At 43.9% G+C, this 16,474-nt stretch overlaps 1 protein-coding gene across 10 annotated transcripts in view; it reads right to left on the reverse strand.

Moving 5' to 3' along the window:
• PLEKHA7 (pleckstrin homology domain containing A7) overlaps positions 1–16,474 on the reverse strand; it is a 224,331-nt gene that overhangs the window by 100,488 nt on the left and 107,369 nt on the right. The window contains exon 1 of one of the 10 annotated variants that reach the window (XM_058688375.1): positions 8,297–8,449. The exons of the other annotated variants lie outside the window; for them this stretch is intronic. The gene's annotated coding sequence lies outside the window, so the exon portion shown is untranslated. Of the gene's footprint in view, positions 1–8,296; positions 8,450–16,474 lie in introns of those variants that run through there. 10 annotated transcript variants of the gene reach the window in all.

The raw sequence follows: 16,474 nt of genomic DNA on the forward strand, positions 1-16,474 counted from the left end.
AAGAGATTCATAATATGGAGAACAAATTGAGGGTTACTGGAGGGGTTGTGGGAGGGGGGATGGGCTAAATGGGTAAGCAGCACTAAGGAATCTACTCCTGAAATCATTGTTGCACTATATGCTAACTAATTTGGATGTAAATTTTTAAAAATTAAAAACAAAATTTAAAAAAAAGAAATAGCCTTGGACTGGATGAAATTATGATTGGTGTACAAAATTTACTCATTTTATATATACATTTAACATTTTCTGTTTCATTCAAATTATTTCATGGCCTCTTATACTTTGGGAACCTTACTCATCTATAGTCTCTTACCTATTAAAAATATGAAAGGCAAGACACAGCTTGGAGAAAATAGTCTCAATACATACAAATACCAGAGGATTTGTATCCAGAATATAGAAAGACTTCCTACAACTCAGTAATATTAAGACAGACTATTGGTTTTCAAAATAGAAAAAACATTTCAACACGTCACAAAAGAAGATTCACAAATGACCAAACATTATCAGTCATCAAGAAAATACAAATGAAAACCACAATGAGATATCACTATACATATACTTGAGTGGCTAAAATTTTAAAAGGTTGTTAGCAAGGGTATGGATCTATTGGAAATCTCATACATTAATGGCAGGAATAGAAAATGGTGCCAATACTTTGGAAACAATTTGACATTTTCTTATAAACACCCACTTGTATACCTTCTCTGAGGTATCTAAGAGAAGAAAATATAGGTCCACACAAAGCCTTGTCTTCAATATGCATAGCAGCCTTATATGCAAGAGCAAAAAACTGGAAACAACCCAATGTCCACCAAAAAGTAAATAGAAATACATGCTATGCAAACTATTCATGCAGTGTAATGCTACAAAGGGATGAAAAGAAATGAACTGCTTTGTTGCTGAACCACCAAAAAATTTATGCTGAGCAAATGAAGGTCAAGAAGAATAAATACTATTGTATAATTTCATTTTTATAAAACTCCTGGAAGATAAATCTAAATTACAGGTATAGAAGAAAGATCAGTGATTGTCTGGGACTAGTGGTGAAAGGTGGGGGCTGAGTGGAATGGAGTAGAAAGAAACTTTCAGAGGTGACAGAAATGTTTTGTGTTTTGTTTTTGATGGTGCTAACATGAAAACACATGTTTTCAAAACTCATCCAACTCTAAAATTACAATGGTGCATTTTATTACATGTAAATTATACCTCAATAAAGTTCAATTTAAAAATAAAAAAAAGATAACTTCATCGATAAGTGATAAGACTGGGAAATAAATCACAGTCTTCGATTTCTAGATTTGATATTCTTTGCATGATAACCTGCTGTCCCCTTCCCTTAGGAGTCTATGGGCAGACCAAAAATCCCTAAAGACAAAGCATCAGAAAAACAGTACCATCCACTGCTATTCCCTCCCCCTCTTCTTCTGCACTTCCCTCCTTCTGTTGTGCCCAGGACCAAATTTCTGAATGACAGACGGCACCTGTGTGGTCCTACTTCAAGGTCCGCGAGGTGCATCTCTGATAAACACACAAAGAGCGAATCTCCCATATGCCTGGAGCAGCATCCAGCATCCAGCATCCAGCAACCACTTCATATACGCTGCATGACCTTAATAGCAACTCCTGGGCTCCCCACACCCAACTTGTACTAGCTTAAATAAGCCCAGAGTTTCGGGTGAATGAATCTGGAGCTGAAAGGTTTAGACACTAAGATGAAGTTTACATTCCAACATTAGAAGAAAGATAGATTTTTAAAGTGGACAAAAATAGAGCTGTTATTTGATCAGATCTAGAAGCAGTTCCCCAACCTTTCTTCCCTGATATAGATGCTGCTCTTTTTGTAAAAAAAAAAAAAGTTATCAACCACAGCGTCACCACTACCATTTCCTGAATTTCCATAAAGCTTTAAGTATGGTCATATTCATCATATCTCACCCTCCCACCCCACACTGAGGTGGGCAAGGAAGATATTTTTATTCCCATGCTACACATAAGGGAACTGAGGATCTGGGTTATATGTTGTTATTGGAACACTGAATTAAAGGGAAAAAAAGGGGCTCAGACACTGAGAAAAGAGATAAACCAGAGTAATACCTCCTGAATACTGAGGTCTTAAAATATGATTATTTCTGATCAAACTCGCCCAGCTTGCTAATGGCAGAGCTTCTGGTTCAGCACTTTTTGAGCAAAAGAAGTGTTAGGTACTTGGGTTATTTAATCTTCCCAAATACCCAGCGAGGCACGCTGTGTTTCATCACACCAGACCACAGGTGAGGAAGTGAGGCTCAGAAAGGGTGGATGACCTGCCCACAATGGCAGCCAACTCCTGCGTTCCTGCACACCACCATCCTTCTGGTCTCCTTCTGCTGACCCAGGCTCACCCTCACCAAACAAAAGTTGCTCAATGCTGGGTCCTTACACCCATTTGGAGATTGCAAAGTCCTTTGACTTTACCTGCTGTCCCCAACCTCAGCCCAAAAGCCCCCACCCTGCTCCATTTCCTGATTTTCTAAAATCCATGAAGAATCTCATGTCCTATCATCCTGTCTCAAGACACATTTAGCAGGCACAGACAAATCCCCTGAAATACCTGTTCTTAAACCTGAATTGCCACCTTGCTCTTTCGTAGTGATGGAGATGGTCCGGCTGGGAGCCAGGTGGCTGGTTTTAAGGGAGCACAAAAACTCTCTTTCCTCCATTCAAGGGCTTCTATCTCTCTTCAGGCTACTGAGAAAGTAAGTAACTTGGCAAATGAGGTAAAACATAAGCTAAGCTTCATTCTCAGACCCTGCTCATCCTCCCAGGAACAGCCCCTCCAAGCTGGATGGCAGCCAGTCTCACCTGGGAGAGGACCAGGGAGCACAGAAGGTTGCAGGGAAGGATGATCCCCCTGAAGGCAGGCCATAGGTAACCATCCACATAAATAAGCATGTCTTCACAAGCCCTGGACCTGAAAGGAGTTGGGCTAGGCCCCAAAGAAGTCCAACAGCAAACACGAGAGATTTGACAAGAGGACAGAGTGAGGACCAGAGAGAACTGGAAAACGATTTGAGCTCAATATAAGGAAGAACCTGCCTCCAATCACAGACAGGACTAGTAAAATGTAAACAGGTCCTATAGTTTCTCACAAGATTAATTTTCTATTCATATAGTTTTTGACTATAATGTGAGCAGCAAGACTCTGGTCCGTTAAATATGAAGGTTCCAACTACTTAGCATGGCAATTTCTTTTGGCATAGCAGGAAGTTCTGGAGTTATGTGACTGGTGCTCAAAGCACCCTGATCAATCTGGTTTTCTGATAGTGGTGGGATTGATACACTGAGTGTGGGACAAATCTGCACTGTCAGCATGGGCTCTGATCTGACCCAGATACAAAGAGAGGAAACACCTTAAAATGTGAGAAAGTATCCAGTCTCAAAGCTTAAGGAGGGACTCTATCAAAGGCTCTTCTCATTGGTATGCTAGCAGCATTTGCCACTCTGGCCCCTCTGGCTCGTCAGTGTGGCTCCCCCACTACTGTAAGAGTATCACCTTGCAGGTCTGATGCCACAAGCAGCGTGGCCTCCAGGCTGGTTAAGGCACTTAGTATCTTTGTTCTAAGTCCCAATGTCTCAAGAAAACCAAGGACCGTCGGTAACCTAATAATGCTCCTACTTAAGTCCTAAAACTGGTAACCAAAACTCCAAGAACACAAGAAATTGCCTCCTCGTCTTCTTCAGTTCCTCCTGGGGCCACAGAGTAAAGAGGTGGCAACCAAAGGCTGAAACAGCATCCTTACATCCCCTCAACATTTCTAAGTTCCTTTTATTTTAACACTTTTATAAAATTGCTCGTTTAGTACAAAGTGTCACGTGCTCGTTTAGTACAAAGTGGCATTTCCTAAGGGGACTGGGAATCTTATTGAAATGGTCTTTAGAGCTTGCATTATTTTGAAAATGTCAAGATTTTCAACAGCTCGTTACACATGGGCATTACTCTGATAGGCCCTTCTTCGAGAATCATGGGAATCAGGCCTTGATGAGCCAACATAACCTCTCTCCAAATGAAAGTCATCAACACTGCACTAACCAGCCTCCTTCAATGTCCACCCTGAGCCCCAGGGTCAGAAGATCTGGGTTCAAACCAGAGCAGGCCACTTCACCTCTCCGAGCCTGAGTTCTTCCCTTTGAAAATAGGGAATAATGGGGCGCCTGGGTGGCTCAGTCAGTTGAGTGACTGACTTAAGCTCAGGTCATGATCCCATGGTTTGTGATTTTGAGGCCCGCGTCGGGCTCTGTGCTGACAGCTCGGAGCCTGGAGCCTGCTTCTGATTCTGTGTCTCCCTCTCTCTCTCTGCCCCTCCCCAACTCATGCTCTGTCTCTGTCTCAGAAATAAATAAACATTAAAAAAAATTTTTTTTGAAAATAGGGAATAGTAATAATATCCTTCCAAAAAGTTGTTGTGAGGATAAATGAGGGACATATACGAAAGAGCCTCACAAAATGAATGGCATACAGAAGGTTCTCAGTTAACATTTGCTGGCCCTGAACATGTGCCTTGACTATGGCAACAACTAACAGGCAACCAAATTTTAACAGGGCACAACCAGAATGAGCCTCCTCTTCCCACCCCAGCAAACCGGGTACTCCTTCTCCAGGCCGCCCTATTTTTATTAACAGCATCATCACTATCCAGCAACCTAGGAGTCACTCTCCATTTCTTACTCTACCTTAACCTGCACACACACTACATTACAAGCCCCGTCTCTGAATGCACCCACTTCTCCCCAGCTCTACAGCCAACACCTCATCATCTCTAGATAAGATACTGCAACAGCCTAACTGCTCTTTCTGCTTCCATCCTGGCCTCTGGACCACCCACTCTCCTCACTGGAAGCCAGATGGGTCTTTTCAAATGCAAGTTAAATCATGTCACACTTCTCCTTTAAACCCTACAATGGCTCCACATCACAGAGTAAAATTCAAGCTCTCTACCTTGGCTTGACCCTAGGTGACCTGACCCCTGACAAGCTGCATCATCATCTTGTACAATGTATGTCTTCTCTCCTCCTTCCCCATCCCGCCCCAGCCACACTGGCCCCCTTTCTGCTCCTTGAACACCAAGCTCTTCCTGACTTAACAACCTTTGTATTAGCTATCCTTTCAGCCTAGAAGCTCTTTCCCTCATACTCTCCTAACAGCTTCCTTGTCATTCAGACCTTGGCAGAATTATCACTGTCTCAAAGCCCTCCCCAACCACCCACTGGGGTATGCTCCCAGTCACTTCATATCAAATCACCCTATTTTAATTATTGTCATTTTTCTTACTTATATGTTTTGACAACTGTCAGTCTCCCTGACTAATTCGTGTATTCCAGGAGAGCACGGACCTTGTCTGTCTTTTCACTGCCCTTATTGACCTATAACAGCATCTGGCACTGTTATATTTGCTGAATGAATGAATGAGAAATGACTAAGGAGATTCCTACCTTAAAGTGAAACCATGCCTCCAAATAGGCCAGCTAAACCTACAGAAGTCGGGACAAAAGTAACAAAGAGACAAGAATCTAAAGGATCATAAGCCATCAGAGGGCAGTGGCTTCTGCTCTTAGTGACAGAGGAAAGGAAGATGAGACACCAACATGCCAAGAACGCTTCATCCTTGGCTCTCTCCCAACATGTTACAATATAATTTGGAGAAATTAGCCCTCCCTTGCAACCCCTCCCCACCCCCGCAAAGGAGGTTAATACACTCAACAGAGAGAATCAAAGAACGGAATGCAAACACCCGAGAGGAAATGACTGAGTGATTAAAAACACACAGGAGGATAATACAAACATCACCTGTATCTCCCTTTTGTGAACTGGGAGAGTATTTGGTATGAAACCTACAATTTGGTGACTGATTATACGCTATCTCTTATATTGCTCTCTACTTACTTCATGTGTATTTGTTCTCCTCCCTCTCCCCCTACCCCCAGTGAGATCCTAAGTTCCTGGAGGGCTGGGAGCCATCATTCACTTATTTCTTGTGTATCTCTTGCAGCACAGAACAGTAATACCCATGGAGCAGGCACTTGAACTCCTTTATCTCAATAGCCTCAGCACAAACACAGTACTTTCAGGGAGAGGCTGTGCAAAACCCACCTCATTTTCTGATTGCAGCAGCCCCACCCATCATGGCTCTCCCAGAGAGAGTGGGGGAGATAGGGGTCTGCAGGCCCTGATAAAAACCCCTACAGCCAGGCTGATAGACTTCACCAGTCTGGGGAGCATGGCGACCAAGCAACAGCCTTCCCCACTCCCACAATGTCCATACCTGACTTTTATTCACATACCCAACTAAGCACAGACACTGAAATCCAGATAAACACCAGACCTACCACCTGAAGGAGCAGTCAGTATCTGCTCTCCCCATCCAAAAGCTAAAGGGGCAGAGCCTGGCACAGACAGAGTTGGGCATAAAAGGAGTCACAAAACAACCGAGCAAACTCAAAGCTCACGTATCTTGCAAAAAGAGCTATCGTTTCCAAACTCTGGATTTAACAGACTGAAGTCTTCCAGCATGATTTGAAATGCTCTGTATTTCATTAGACTCTCCAGATGTTCTCAGATCCACTCAGTGGCCAACTCATTCCATAAATTACCTCTTCTGACCCAGTAGCCCATGCTGAAGACCTGCCTTCTTCCTGAGCTCCCACATGGGGCCCCTGTACTTAGGGTTGCTACTTGGTCAATAGGGAGTTTTAATTTTGACTTCACAGGACATCAATAACCATGAAAATATTAAAGCCAAACTCCTGACAGAATGAGGAAATCAAACCCAGATAGCCTCCTGCTCTATTTTTAAAGAAATATGGCGGGGCGCCTGGGTGGCGCAGTCGGTTAAGCGTCCGACTTCAGCCAGGTCACGATCTCGCGGTCCGTGAGTTCGAGCCCCGCGTCAGGCTCTGGGCTGATGGCTCGGAGCCTGGAGCCTGTTTCCGATTCTGTGTCTCCCTCTCTCTCTGCCCCTCCCCCGTTCATGCTCTGTCTCTCTCTGTCCCAAAAATAAATAAAAAACGTTGAAAAAAAATTTAAAAATAAATAAATAAATAAATAAATATGGCAAAGAAGCAATGTAATAGAAGCTGAGGTACCAGCTTTGTTACTACCAAAGAGTTCCACACCCCCCAGCAAACACTCAGCCTCTCTAGGTCTTGGTTTCCTCATCTGTCCAATGAGGTTAGACTCTGCATCTGCAGAGGCCACATGGGGCCTGCCAAGCATGAACCCCAGACGGCTGTTCAGAGTCATTACAGACTGTGGTTCAAATCCCAGCTCCTCTGCACACTTGGCAGGGCACAACCTTGAATGAGTTAGTGACCTTTCTGAGCTTCGGTTTCCTTATCTGCAAAAAAAGAGAAGACAATTCCAACTCTGCAAGACTGTTGTGAAGAGTACTGATAATGGACCTGGCCTGCAGCACTCACTGTTTAGTTTCTGTTGTAGTTTTCATTTGCTAGCTCTAAAACTCCACACTAATAGAGTTGTTTTGCCTTTTTCCATGTTGCAAACTCCAGCATTATTAGCCTGCCATAGGACAGCGGCTCCAGAACACATCTTCCTTTCGAATTAAGGCACACTACCCGGCCTCCAGTTTAAACTTCTATTTAAAGAACTTGCCTGCCAGGCAAAGTACTTTAAGATCAGTAGGCACCTGCCTTCAGCCCCACTTCTGTCCCTCACTGGGGTCAAGTCCCAAGGTTCAGAAAGCACAGCCCAAGAAAAACCACCTCCCCAGCAAGCTGCACTGAGTCAGGGACACACTGACAGAAGTTTTAAAACTTCACTGGAAACATTTTTGACCTCAGAGAACGCCCAGCTCTATGCTTCTGTTTAATATTCTTCAGTATGTCGTGTTCAAGTGTAAAATGAGAAGGATGAACCAGGTGATATTATAGAGATCTTCCAACTGTAACATCCTAAGATGCTGAGGTTCATCTCTGACTACTGCCCGAGACAACAGACTGAACTGAAACAATACTACACAGAATTGAAACACAAAAGAACGAGGCAGAACAGCTATCCTCCCCAATCTGACTTGCCAATAGAAAAGCCTTTGTAATGACATCAAGGAGGTGTACTTAATGATACTTCTGTCCTATTAATTCTCAATTAAATTGGACTGTTTGGTTTTGGGGGTTTCTTTTTAACTGCAAGCACTCCCAACCAAGCCATCAAAAATTCCCTTTCAGTCATTACTGGACTTCCATGAATCGGAAAACACCGCAGTGAATTGAGTCCCTGTGGAATCCGTACAGGACTAACCTGCTCTCCCAATCTCGCCGGGAAAGGTGGCAGAGACATTCACTCTCTCCTTGAGCTCCATGTTCAGAAGGATTGTGTTTTCTTCCCCAGCCTCAGCCTTATGAAAACCCGGGTTTCGGTCAGACAGGGAAGGAGGGCCCAGCTGCCTGCAGAGGTGAGGCGGAGGCTCACAGCCCGCCTACTCTCAATTTCAGTTCTGGAGCAGCTGCTTCCCAAGGTGTTACAAATCCAGCAGCCACTTGCTCCTACTCATTCATTCTCCTTCCTCCCCAGCCCCCACGCAGTATCTGGCAACAACACAGGAACACTGTTCCAGCTCTGAGTCACCACCCCGCTTTGGCCAAGCAGAGCACCGGCTGGGGGTAAACAGGGAGGCAGGCACTTCATGTCTCCTGATTCTTCTGTCCTTCTTGGATACTGTGGGGTTGGCTGCTCCTCTAGAAGCAGGACATAAGAAACACCTCCACATAGGAGTTTTGGAGTCTGAATGAATTGCTCACTCAGTTTTGATCTGCTACCTTTTTGGGCTAAAATCAGCCCCAACACAGAACCTTTGGTGGAGAAATGATGGCTCCCTTATCACTATATCCCATGGTCAGGGCAGGGAAGGGGCTGAGTGGTTACAAGCCATCATACCCATTCCCCCTGGTAGCAGTCTAGGATTCTTTCATCACAGCTTGGGATGGCTGAACTCCTCTGAGCACAGATTTAACCATGTGGCTCTCCCTCTCAGAAGAGGCTTGGAGAGGAGAATGGAGAAAAGTCAGAAAGGGAAACTAGGGCATTAAAGTGCTTTCACTGCCTGTGGCTTCAGTGCCACAGCCTCAGATCAACACTGGCTCTTGACTGCAGCCTAAGTAGGTCTACAAGTCATGATGCAGGTGACCACATGAAATATAAGCCCCATGGGACAAGGACTGTTTTCATAGCTATGTTCCAATGACTACATAGTGCCTAGCACACAGCAGGTGCTCGATATATATTGAATATATATCAAATACATACAGGAGATTTTCTTCTGAGTCTACTTGGATGTCTACATTTTTACTAAAACCTGTAATCATTACCACCATTTTTTCCCTTTTAGAAATCTCCTTATCCTTCATAATTCCTACTATTGCCTACAGTGAGTGTTCTATGAACCTTTAAATGAAGAGATGGTTTCCTTGAAACTAATGAAGCTCAAGCATTAGCACCCCTCACTTCCACAAGTCCCTTCTAAGGCCATGGAAAAGGCCCTAGCAGTGTGTTTACATGCCTTCTGAAACTTCATATATTTTAATCATTTTTTAATATGTATTTTGAGAGAGAGAGCCACAAGCAGGGGAGAGGCAGAGAGAGAGAGAGGGAGAAAGAGAATCCCACACTGAAGTGGGGAGCCCCACGTGGGGCTCAGTCTCAATGAACCTGAGCCGAAATCTAGAGTCAGGCACTCAACTGACTGAACCATCCAGGAAGCCCTGAAGTTTTAAATATTTTAAAAGAAGACCTTCTAAATTATATGAACATCAAGGCCCACAAACTATAGATGTGCCACAGTGGAATGAAATAATAAATGACTCACAAGCCACCCTGATACATCATCCTAACAAGGGCATTTGGCCTGACAAAACTTGTTTTAACTACATGGGAGATATGCCCTAGCCTACAAACACATCCTGATCGATCACAAGTCAATTGCTGTAAAGACTGGAGTAGGTTAAAGAACACAGACTCCACTTATCCAGCATTTATTTAGACCTACTATGTTCTTAGCACTCTGAGTGCTTTGAGGTAAAACAATGATTAGAACATAATTACCCCCACTGAGTAGGAGCTTACAACCCAACAGAATAGACCGATATGGTCATAAATAGATACAAAAAGTATATATTTTATATATTAAATGTAAATCATACAAATCTATAACTACAGATCAGACTGGGTACCATAATATAAAAGTAAAGGAAAGCACATCTATTTGCTAGGTATTGAGCTGCCAAGTACAACAACCCTAGAAGGTAAATCACTTTATCCCCATTTTGCACAGAAGATATTGAAGCTCAAAGGGATCAAGTGCCATCCCACGGCCACATAACCAGTAACTGGCAAGGTCAGAATTCAAGTCCTGAACTACCTGACTCCAAAGTATGGGCCTCTTCTCAGCAGCTACATTTTAATCAATGGCCAGTGGCTCCACAGAATCTCCAAAATGTCTGGAGAGACTTGCTGGCTTCAGAGGTAGAGGAACCACATCAAGCAGCAGCAGAGATGGGCAAGTTTCCAAAGTCCACACTCTTGGGAGTGGAGGAACAGGAAGTGCCATGAGCTTATTCATCAGGTATATAGATATAGCCTCCGTTCGCCAGGCAACACCCTAGAAGGGATCATTGGCAGCTGCCTGGGAGCCAGAAGAGGCCTCATGAGAGACTCCCACCCTATGGCCCTGCCTACAGACTCCCTTGTCCTTGTTGCCAGATGGATCATGCTGGAGCACAGCAAACATTCCATTATCTCCTGCTAGACACCACCCTCCTCACTTCGAAAGCCTCCTTACCTCTTACCACTTCTCTCTAGCTTCAGCTTCTGCCAGATGCAACTGTTCCCCAGTCCCCTTGGGCTACCCTTGGGCTTTGGCTGCTGTTGTTGTCTTCCCTACTGGATTCTGTCCAACCATCAAGGCCCCTTCTTCTTCCAGCAGTCCTTCCTGATCACTATGAACCATGCTACTTCTTTTTTTTTTTTTTAATTTTTTTAACGTTTATTTATTTTTGAGACAGAGAGAGACAGAGCATGAACGGGGGAGGGTCAGAGAGAGAGGGAGACACAGAATCGGAAACAGGCTCCAGGCTCTGAGCCATCAGCCCAGAGCCCGACGCGGGGCTCGAACCCACGGACCGTGAGATCATGACCTGAGCTGAAGTCGGACGCTTAACCGACCAAGCTACCCAGGCGCCCCTGAACCATGCTACTTCTTTCCTTCCTCAACACCGTCAGCACTGAAGGCTCACAGTCTTTATGAAGCAATTATACATCCCAATGACTCTCCCCATTTTACCTTCCAAAAATTACTATGTTATAGAAGGCTGAAAAAAGCAGAAGTTCAGGGCACCTGGGTGGCTCAGTCGGTTCAGTATTTGACTTCGGTTTAGGTCATGATCTCGTGGTTCGTGAGTTTGAGCCCTGCATCAGGCTCGTGCTGACAGTTTGGAGCCTGGAGCCTGCTTCGGATTCTGTGTCTCCCTCTCCCTCTGTCCCTCCCCTGCTCTCTCTGCCTCTCTCTCAAAAATAAACATTAAAAAAAATGTTTTAAATAAATAAATAAATAAATAAATAAATAAATAAATAAATAAATAAAAGCAGAAGTTCCCTTTCTTCCCTCCAATTCTGTGTCAATCTCAGGAGCAATACCTTGACTAGTTTCTTGAGTATCGTTTGGCTTTTTTGCCTTTCTGAAACTTTTAAATGCATTTTAAATTTTGCATACACGTCTTTTTAGAAAAAAATTACATAAATAGAATAAAATTGTATGTATTATTCCATAGCTTCCCTAGGACCCTGCACGAGACCAGACCAGCCCAGCCCAACCTATAGACAGAGACGACCTAGGAGCCCATCCATATGTCAGTTTGTCCCAAACATGTATTAGAAGTTTCAAATCGATGACCTGCAAACCCATTTGTCTCCAAAATTAATTTTATTTGAGCCACTACAGATTATTTAAATTGAGTCAAAGTTTAAAAGTAGGAACATTTCAGGGTGCCTGGTTGGCACAGTTGGCTAAGTGTTCAACTCTGAGTTTCAGCTCAAGTCATGAGCTCCCAGTCATGGGATTGAGCCCTGTGTTGGGCTCTGCTCTGTAAGTGCAGAACCTGATTGGGATTCTCCCTCTGTCTCTGTCCCTCAAAATAAATAAACAAAGTTTTTAAAAGGCATTAAAAAATATGAACACTTCATATAAAAATCTAGCTTGCTTTGGAAAAACCAAAACTGTGGCAACAATGGGCCACCATGGGAAGTGGAATGGCCCTTCCAGTTCAGTGCAGTCCCTACCACTCCCTACTGCTTCTCAATGTTGAGACTGTACACCTAGCACTATTTATCATCACACCTGTATTTCTTTTTTTTTTTTTAATGTTTATTTATTTTTGAGAGAGAGAGCATAAGCAGGGAAGTGGCAGAGAGAGAGGGAGAGAGAGAATCCAAAACAGGCTCTGCATTATCAGTGCAAAGCCCAATGCAGGGCTCAAATTCAGGAACTGTGAGATCATGACCTAAGCCAAAGTCAGACGCTCAACCGACTGAGCCACTCAGGAGCCCCACACCTATATTTCTAATTTACCTACAGGACAGCAATTTCTTTGTACCCATATTTCAACCAAAATGGAGAAAATCAAAGATAAACAGAATAGGCTGAGTATTCCAAAAACAAATTGGAGAGCATAAACATAATCAACTTTTTTGTTATCCACTACAAACATTGAGTTTTTGTACTATTTTGGAGCACCACCACTGATTCTAGAAAAGCTCTTCCTTTGAGGAAGGAGACCTGTTTTATTTATTTAATTTTTTTATGTTTATTTATTTTTGACAGAGAGAGAGAGAGACAGAGAGAGACAGAGAGAGACAGAGCATGAGCAGGGGAGGGGCAGAGAGAGAGAGGGAGACACAGAATCTGAAACAGGCTCCAGGCTCTGAGCTGTCAGCACAGAGCCCGACGCAGGGCTCGAACTCACAGACCGCAAGATCATGACCTGAGCCGAAGTCGGATGCTCAACCAACTGAGCCACCCAGGCGCCCCTAGGAGACCTGTTTTAAAGAATGAAGATTGCTTGCATAACAGTGAGAACTGAAAGAAGATGGCAAACAAAGGCCACAAAATGTCCCTCTCACACTAAAAAGAAAAGAAAAGAAAAGAAAAGAAAAGAAAAGAAAAGAAAAGAAAAGAAAAGAAAAGAAAAGAAAAGAAAAGAAAAGAAAAAAGGTTTTAGAAGATTCTTCCTAGCAATAATGGCAAGTGAACTTGTCCTTAGCCTTCCCTGTAGGGTCTCCTGAAAAAAGTAAGACCCAAGATAGCCAACAGACTATTTTTTTCCACAGAGTGAAAAACCCAAAGAGGCACTGTCAATAAAGGTCCCTAAAGAATCCAAAGGAAGAGAGGTACCAGTGGCTGCAACTGCTTATGGAGACCCACAGGGCCAATGATAGCAGGTGGGGCTCCTGCAACAGAAAAGCATCTGACCAAGTGATGCCTGGGACAAGGTCACAGATCTCTTTCAACCTGAGAAATGCACATTCTGCTGTGGTGTTTAGAGCATAAGCCCTGGAGTCCAGACCTCAACAGTCACCCATATCACAGATAAGGAAACTGTTCCAGAAAGCAACTTTGAAACATTGCCACCGTCTTTTAAAAAGAACATTCAGGGGGTGCCTGGCTGGCTCGGTCAGTAGAACATGCAACTCTTAATCTCAGGGTCATGAGCTCAAGCCCCAGGTTGGGCATGGAGACTTTAATCATCATCCAGAATCTTAAAAGGCCCACACTTACTAGATGAGACCAGAATGATACTGTCTTACTTGCTCCCACTAATGGTATGTGACATAAGGATATTCATTCATTCATGTAACAAATATTTGAGAGCCAAGTACATGCCAATCCCATATTACACTATGTGCGTAATCAAGAAGAGAGTGGAAACATGTAATAAATAACTTAGTCTCTGCATCCTGTCAAAGGTGAACAAAAGGGTAGAGTTTTTCAGATTTTCAGATTCATGAATCATAATCTGCCTGCTTAGTCAAGAGCTGTAAAATTTCAGTTTATTAAGCCAGGTTGAAACCTTTTATCACAAAGGGTAACCCTTGCTTTCCAGAAATCACAGTATTGAGTTTTAGTGCTAAAAATGACACAGAGCTTGCCTCACCCAATCTCTTTGTTTTACAAATGAGAAAACTGAGGTCTGAGGAGGTCAGGGAATTGCTCAAGGTCATAGTTATTACTTATTGTAAATTAACACTAGCTTCCTGAAAACAAGGCAATAAGAATTATGAAAAAGCATCATACATTGTTTTAAAATTAATTTCAGGCCTTACACAAAATCCATCTTTTCAGTGACTAATATCTACTAACAAACATGAAAAATACATTTGCTGGGAATCCTTGTATCTGGTAAAAAGATCTTACACAGAAATTCAGAGCTGTTGGTCTGGATTCAAGTGGCATATAGAACACACACAGGGAGGGGTGGGGACGCCATGTGGAGACAGAGGCAAAGATTGGAGCGAAGCATCTATAAGCCGAAGAATGCCAAGAATTCTCAGCAGCCACCAGAAGCAAAGAGAGAAGCAGGGAACAAATGCTCCCTCAGAGTTTCCAACCAATACTGTTGATGCTCTAACTTGTTATGGTTGCCCTAGGAAACAATACAGAATCTGTGTTAGTTTAGTGGCTTTGATCTACTACAAACCCAACTAGTCGAGAGTGTGGAAAGCTGTCACAAAGCTACTAGGACCTTGGGACTCAATAGTACAGAGTCCAAAATAAGAGGGGTAAAAATGTTCTAGCTTGAACTGATCAGATCCCACCCGAATATTGGGTTCGCTTCTGGTAACCACACATACAGGCCAGAGTGAAAAGCTGGAGCTTGTCCAGGAGAGACAAGCCAGAACTGTGAAGGGCATAATGGGTCAAAGCCACATCACTGAAGGAGCAGGAGTTTTATGGTCTGTGAAGATTCAGGGCACAGGACTGTTGTCATCATCTCTGAAGAGCTATCATAAGGAGTGATTTGATTTGTCCCCTGAGGGTCAACATGTTAAAACAAGGATCAGTGGGTGGAATCACTGGGAAGCATATTTTTCTAGGAATTATGTGTGTAACGATGTCCAAGTCAGAGTGGCTTCTGAACATCAGACTGACTGGCTGCCTCCTATTGGTGGAAGTTCTCAAGCCTAGGCCAAAAACCATCTGGCATGATGTTGCTAAAGAAAGAACACAAACCCCAGGTCTGTAATCTGCCAAGATGGCCTTATGCTCCTTCCCTGCTCTACGAATCTATAAACCCATGAAACATGCCATTTAGCAATTATGTGAAATCTGAAGTATATGGGTAAGATGAAGAGATCCTAAGCATTAGGAGATATTTTGGTGGGAAAAGAAAGAAACATGACTCTGTACCAGACTCTGTGTGGTTGGCAGTCACCTCATCTGTAAAATGGGTAAAGCTAGGAGGTGATTAACACAGAGAGCCCTAGGTGCTGCTCTACTAGATTCCCTTTTTCCTTGTCACCTCCACACTGGTAAGGCTGAGCAAGTGGTGACAGGGAAGTGGTAATTCTCTGGTAATGGACCCAGCTAGCAACTTTTTCCATGCTACCTTCAGGTCAGGGCAGTAACGAAAGGAGGAAACCAAGAACAGGCACAAAGTCATCCATATGAGCTCACTCACAGGTGCGCAGCACAGAATGACCCACATAAATCTGGACACTTAGTACTTTACTCCATAAACCAGGGGTGTGCTGTAAAGTATCAGCACACAGATCTGAGGGCTAGCGGTGCCCAGAGCCCAGGGGATGTCCATGAGGAATTAAAGCACAGGATCTTTGTTTGGAAAAGAGAAAGCTGTTGGTGGGTTGTGAGAGGTAAAGTAGTCCAGCCACATTCCAGTGGGAGGAGCCTCATGTAGCTGTCCTGGTTAGGGCACCCTTCCAGCCTCCAGGGCTGCTTTCTCACTTGGCCACTCCTGCCCCTTTAAGGGTCTGTTAGCAGTGGTGTTAACGGACCAAAGGGGCTCTGGAGGCCCAAACACACAGCATCCCTCCATCCCTCCATGATCCTACACAGGGGGACCATTCCACCCACAGTGCAGGGGGTAGAGGGAAGGAGAAGGACTCCAGACATCCGGTCAGGGAGGGGCTCTCTCTGCCTATGTCACTTCTAGAAAAGGACAAAATGGGATGATTTCGGAAACCCCCCACCCAAACCAGTTTCCTTCTTAATTTCCTAGTGATGCCCATTCAGGAAGGGAGCCTCAGGTCAAGAAACACAGCAGGAAGAAGGTGCCTGACCCACAGGACCCAGAGTACCCGGACTTTCCAGTGAACAAACTGAAACCAGTTTCAGTGCTTCCAGTGAACCACTGAACCCAGACGGAATATCCTGACAGATTTTTCTGGCTTTATTCTAGTTATTTCTTTTTG

Source organism: Neofelis nebulosa, chromosome 10 (assembly GCF_028018385.1).
Source record: "Neofelis nebulosa isolate mNeoNeb1 chromosome 10, mNeoNeb1.pri, whole genome shotgun sequence".
Lineage (NCBI taxonomy): Eukaryota > Metazoa > Chordata > Mammalia > Carnivora > Felidae > Neofelis > Neofelis nebulosa.